The sequence below is a fragment of the Carlito syrichta genome, unplaced genomic scaffold (genome assembly GCF_000164805.1).
Source record: "Carlito syrichta isolate Samal-C Ts95f unplaced genomic scaffold, Tarsius_syrichta-2.0.1 Scaffold303612, whole genome shotgun sequence".
Lineage (NCBI taxonomy): Eukaryota > Metazoa > Chordata > Mammalia > Primates > Tarsiidae > Carlito > Carlito syrichta.
The window spans coordinates 48,697-55,302 of NW_007247708.1; positions in this window are offsets into that span (position 1 = coordinate 48,697).

Genomic DNA, 6,606 nt, shown 5'->3' on the forward strand with positions numbered 1-6,606 from the left:
GAGCTGGAGACTGGGACAGGACATTGGAGGATGCAAGTGTGCAGAATGACTGCCGGGCTTCAGGAGAGGGTTATGATATTATTTATGTCTCCATGATGATTTTCTGGCAGGGCTTCTCATTTCTTAGTTTCTGGAATGAGCTGCATGTATCAAAAACAACACCAAAACAAACCATTTTAACACCCACACTTACAGGAAACTCTACTCCCGGGGCTCAGAGTTCTTCTAAAGGAACAAGAAGGCCTGCCGTGCGCAACTCTGTCCTTGGCAGCATGGTTGTCAGCCCCCAGCACAATTTATTGTGTCCTTCTTTGAAGCACTCTTGGCCTGGAATGAAGCATCCCCCAAAGAGACCCAGCTGAAAACAGCCCCTGGCGAAAGAGTTCCCGCCATAATTCAAACCCTCTCGTTGTCAAGTAGGGCTGCCAAACCCAGCGTCACCCCCTGTGGCCACTCTGAGTCAAAATGTTAGCAGGAGACGAATGGGTACAGTGAACACCATTGGCATGAGGACAATTTGAAGCCTAGATAGAAAAAAAAAAAAGAGGTGTATGGAAAAACAGCAAAACTTACATTTATTTGAGTCCCAACTTTAAACCAGTCTCAATGATTAACACATTGTATGCCTTTTCTGATATAATTCTCATAACAACTCTATTCTACTTATTTTGTAGGTTGGGGAGGAAAAAAAGAATTCTCTCAGGGTCAAGTTATTCAGTCAAATGGAAAATCAAGGGTTTCCACCCACATCTGTCCAGCTTTTTTCTTTTGCATCATGAGGCCTGCAAAATGAAGGTTGACAAGCGTTGATATTCCTTTGCCTCCAAATACAGGGGGTGCCAAAAAAAAAGTATACACATTTTAAGAGATGTTATCTATGTATTACTTTTTAAAGTTGAATTAAATTACAGTAGTAATGTGTAGTGTGACGTTTGCTTAACCATACTTCTGCCATTTTCTTTGACTGTCCTGTCTGTCACACGGTGATGTTAGCATTCATTTGATTATTGCCATCTTTTGAGTGAATGTCACACTTAAAATGTGGATACATCTTTTTGGCATCCCCTGTATCTTCAAAAAGACCCTGTTATGGTGCCAGGTTGCATGTCTGTTTGTTTCAGATGATTGAACCTGGTTTCCATTCCTTCCCTTAAGCTTCCTTATCTCACCTTGAAAAAGAAAGAAAATCAAAGAATTGTGGGAAATGTGTTGAACCAGAAGTAGTAAGGGCTATGTCCCAGGCTTGCTTTTCTCACCCTGTGCTTGGGTGCTCAACTTATACTTATTTTCCATGAGAGTTGGAATGTATGATGTGATAGATGTTTGCTGTATTGCTTAAGGAAGTTCGAGTCCACTCTAGAAGACAAGAGAAACAGACCAACGGAGACAGAAAATGAAGTAGCATGAGCTGCATTACATATTGATAAGATTAGTTGAGCAAATGTGTGCTGGTGGCAGATGGGAAGGATGGAAGGGTCCAAGGCACAAAACAGGCAAAATTACACTAAGTACACTTAAGGTACTCAAAGTTCGCCAAGACTTAAATTGGCCACTAATAGGGAGCACCCACTTTGGTTCTACCTGTCTTCTGCCTAAAAAACTCAGAAAAAAACCTGCAGATTCACTGGTGAGCTACAGCTGGGGCCGAGCATGCTTGTCTCTGTGCCATGCAAAAACATATATGTGTGTCTGCCTCGAGTAACTTCCATCTGTTGGCCTCCTGGTTATCAACTCTAGTGCTCTTTGGAACCAGCAGAGAAGGCTGATGTGTCAGAGAAGAAGAAAGAGAGGCTATGGCCATTGCATAATACAGAATTCGGGGAGTGTGATTCTTCCAACTCTGCTTGCACCCTACCCTAGGTATGTTCTCATTTCTTTCTCCTAGCTTTTCACTGTGTGTTTTACTTTATTTATTTATCTATTTATTTATTTAGAGACAGAATTTCACTGTCAGCCAAACCGGAGTGCAGTGGTGCAATCATAACTTACTAGAGTTTCAGATTCCTGGGCTCAAGCTATCTCCCTCAACCTCTTGAGTAGCTAGAACTACAGGCAAGCACCATCACACCCAGCTAGTTTTGTATGTGTGTATTTATTTATTTTTAGAGATAGGGAATTGCTCTGTTGTCCAGGCTGGTCTTGAACTCCTGGGTTCAAAAGATCCTCCTGTGTTGGCCTCCAAAAGTGCTGGGATTACAACCATGAGCCACCTCATCTAGCCTCACCGTGTGTTTTAAACCAGTTTATCACGGTTTTTCTTAAAGACAATGCTTATGAGTTAGTTTGTGTCCTTGGAATTCATATTTATTTATTTAAAATCCATTCAAAGTACTTTGAACTTAGCCTATCAGTTGGCACTTTCACCATTCTCAAAGCCTTCTCACCCTGTGGCATTTATGTATCGAATAAACTTTGTTATGTTCTTAGAACAGATAGGATTATTTCTGTTTCACAAGTGAATAAACTGTGCTCAAGCAAATAGCATGAACTGCCTGGGGGTTGATTACTGTTAAAAGATGAGTCCACACCTAGAATACTAAACAAGTATTTTTCCACTACGCCATGTATATGTTGAAACATATGTAGAGTCCAATCCACATGTGGTAGAAATTGAAAGACAGGAAAGATTAAGATATATAGGTAGGTAGGGGGAGACAGAGAGAAGATGAATGGTAATAGATGAAATATATTTTACATACATGATATATATCTTCTGTCATTTGTTGAATTCCTGTTTTGTGTCCAGTAGTATTATATGTGTTTTATCCACAATATCTCTCTTCCTCAAAGTGCTGGGAGATCTTTATCATTCTTACTTCATCACTGAAGAAAGGGAAACTCAGAAATGTTCCTTCAGTAACATGCCTGATAACAAGTAGAAAATATAAATTTCCAACCTAGGTCTGCTGGCCCAGAGGCTTGCTTTCTAAGATGTAATCATCATAATTATCATCACCACTTTCTGAGTATTTTCTAAGTACTGGGCAGGGCTAAGCATTCTACATGCATCATCTTAATTTTCTGCATAACAATCCTCAGAAAGTCTCTGCAATAAAATGTCTCTTTTGCAAAAAAATGAAAAGTTAAACTGTAAATGCAGGTGTTTAGACATTTACAGATGTGCAATGGAGACAATCAAAATACCCCAAGACAGAATGATCTTTAATCTTTGACATTGCCTTCTGACCCCTTCTCAGACTGATATAAGAAGAGGAGGGCAGAAGCCAGTTATCAGGACTTGTCTCAGCAGAATGAATTGGGGGAAGGGCGAATGAGTGATTGAGAGAACCCAAGGCAATGTGTTGGCCTTATTTGGATCATGGGTTTTTTTTTAATTTTTACTTATTTTAAAGATGTGGGGTACATTCAAGATTAGTGGTCATTGTACAGGTAAAGTTTGGGCCTCCCTTTGGTCTCCCCTTCACCTGGTTTGATATCAGATACTCTGTCGCCCAGGCTGGAATACAGTGGCACGCTTATGGCCACCCCAGCATCAACCTGCAGGGCTCCTGCAATCCTTCTGCCTCAAATTTCCAAGTAACCGGGACTACAGGCACATGCTACCATGCCCGGCTAATTTTTGATATGTCCCCCCTCCCCTGGCAGGCTCCCGCTACTGCCAATCCTTTTCTTATAGTATTATGATAAATGTTCAGGATCCACTTATGAGTGAGAACATGTGGTACTTGGTTCTTTGTTTCTGTGATAGACCACTGAATATTATATTCACTAAATCCACTGAAGTTGCCATGAAGTCCATAATTTTGTCCTTATTTATGGTTGCATAATATTTCATCCATACCACATTTTTTTAATCCAGTTCACTTTCAATTGGCAGTATGGTTGGTTCCATGTTTTTGCTATAGTGAGTAACGCTGCACTAAACATGCATGTGCAGGTATCATTTTTATGGAATAATTTGAGTTCCTCTGGGTATATTCCCAGAAGGGGGGATTGCTGTGTCACATGGAAGGTCGATTTTTAGGAATCGCCACACTATTTTCCACAAGATTGTACTAGTTTACACTCCTATCAACAGTGTAAAAGTGTTCCCTTTTCCCCGCATTCTCTCCAGCATCTGTTGTTTTTTGAGTTAATGATGATGACCATCCTGACTGGAATTAGATGGTATCTCAGTGTGGTTTTAATTTTCATTTCTTTGATGATTAGTGAGGCTGAGCATTTTTTCATGTATCTGTTGGCTGTTCATATGTCTTCTTTTGCGAAGTGTCTATTCATATCTTTTGCCTACTTTTTAATAGGGCTGTTTGTTTTTTTCCTTTGGCACGTTTGAGTTCCTTGTAGACCATGGATGTTAGGCCTTTATCAGACATAGCAAACCATGAATAAAAAAGACATTAAATATGGACTGGGTGCTAGATGATATTAACAAATTATTGAGTTTTTATTTCATAAGTGTGATCATGTTACTGTGAATATGTAATAAAATGTCTTAGTGATGCATACATACAAGAAGAACTATTCACAAATGAAATTCATGATTTGTTGGATTTGATCTCAAATAATTTAACAAAAAAAAGATGAAGACAATACGGGGAAAGTGTTAATAGTCATTAATTCAAGCTGATGAGTGTACAGATGGCCACTATAATATTCACTCTATACTACTCTACTTTTATGTGAAGATAGAATAAAAATAAATAAATAAAAGAAAAAATATACATGTTGGTGGCTGAAGATGGTTAGAAAGGCGGGGTGGAGAAGAGAGTTGGGAAGGAAGCCCTGGGGGTACCTAAAAATACAGAGAAGAGAATAAAAACAAGACATGAACTCCCTGGGGTGAAGGAGATTAGTCTGGTAAAAATCAGGAATTGGGAAATGTGTAATTAGACCTTCGGTCTATGAATCCAAGGTTTCACTTAAGCAGTGGCATTGACCAACAAATAAAGATGGTTCCATTAAAGCCTACATCAGAATAAGTCAGGAAAGAAGAGATTAATTGACCATTCAGCATGCAAGTCACTGTGCATGCATCATTCCATTAAACCTCATATCATCCCATTAAACCTCACATCATCCCATGAGGTGTATATGATTGTGCCCAAATGACAGATGAGAACACTGAGGCTCAGACAGCTAAAAACCCTTGCCTAAGGTCCCACAGAGTACTGAGACAAAAAGGGCTAGATAGAAGGCTGTTGGTAGAGACTTTGCATCTAATGGAAATTCCATGAAAGCAGCAACCAGTTTGTTTTTACTTTAAACTTCATTTGAAGATAGAGTTCTGTAGCTTACATAGATACAAAACCCAAAAGTTTAGAGAATGAAGCTAAACGTGTTGGCTGGAAACACTTAACCTGAAGGTTACTGCAAACAAAAAGGAGAGTCACAAATGAGAATGCCCAAAAGGTGCCTTTAAAATGTTCTAATCCTGCATCGACTTCAACCTCACTACAACTACATTTAAGAGTTCATCCACAAAGGCGTGCAATTTCTACCCAGAAATTATCTAACATTGGAGTAGTTTGCTTACAAACTTGAAATTGTTTGGAGGCAGGAAGAATGGGGATGAAAAGATGGGAAGTGAGAAAAGAAAATAATTTAACTAAGTAAGGCCACACTGAGGACATGGTCTTTGAGGAGGATGCTAACCCAAAATGCAACTGCATTGGAACAACAGCCTCCAATCCAGGAGCCGTAAAGTCATGTGCAATGGCCTTTTAACTGGGGAATGTTTCCCAGTTTTTTCTTCTCCACTAGGGAAATCAACTCATATATATTCCTTGAGTCAGATACAGAGATCTGCACCAAGGATCCTTGTGTAAATTTTCAATGAATGTGATTAGCATCCCATCTGCCACAGCTGCAGAGCTCCCAGAATCTTTGCAGTTAAATAATAATAATAATAAAAATAAGTTTTACATTTATGTTTTGGCTCGACCCCTTTTTCACTGTGTGACCTTGAGCCAGTCAGGTGACCTACTTGTGTCCTGATAAGTCAAACCAGCTGGAAAATTGTGTAAGATAGAACTTTATGTTTCTTTTTAGTAAATAAATTGGGGGCCCAATGGGAGAAGAGAGGGGTAAGTTGTTTTAAATATTAAAAAGCAGCTCCAAGCTGAGAAGCAGAGTGTTTATTAGAACCTCCTTCCATTATGGTCACTAGAGGTGTGTTTTCTGTGGTAAACCTGACTGCCTGCCCCAGAGACACTAAACAGTGTTTGGTGCCATTGAACCACACTTGGCTTCCCTTTAAACAACTTAATCCTTGAAGTGAAGATGCCCTCAGAGGTCAAATTGGCCAAATAGCACCTCTTTGAGACAGTCTTGTCTCCCTATTGAAATCACAAGCTTCTTGCTCCATGTTTATTTTTAACCAGAGCCTTCATTGCTATTGAGTATCTAATGTGTGTGACTTGTTTATGTTCTGTCTTGCACTAGAATGGAAGCTCCTCGAGGGAAGGGACTTTTGTCCATTACCTTCACAGCTATATTCTCGGTCCCAGGGACCCAATAACTAGCTTGTTTCCTCTGGGGTTGAAACCTGGGAAGAATGAGGTTCAGAGTTAGAGTACACAGGGAAGCTGCTAGTATGGTTAATAAACAATTGGTCCAGCCAACCTTTAAGTAAGCACATTGCATAAC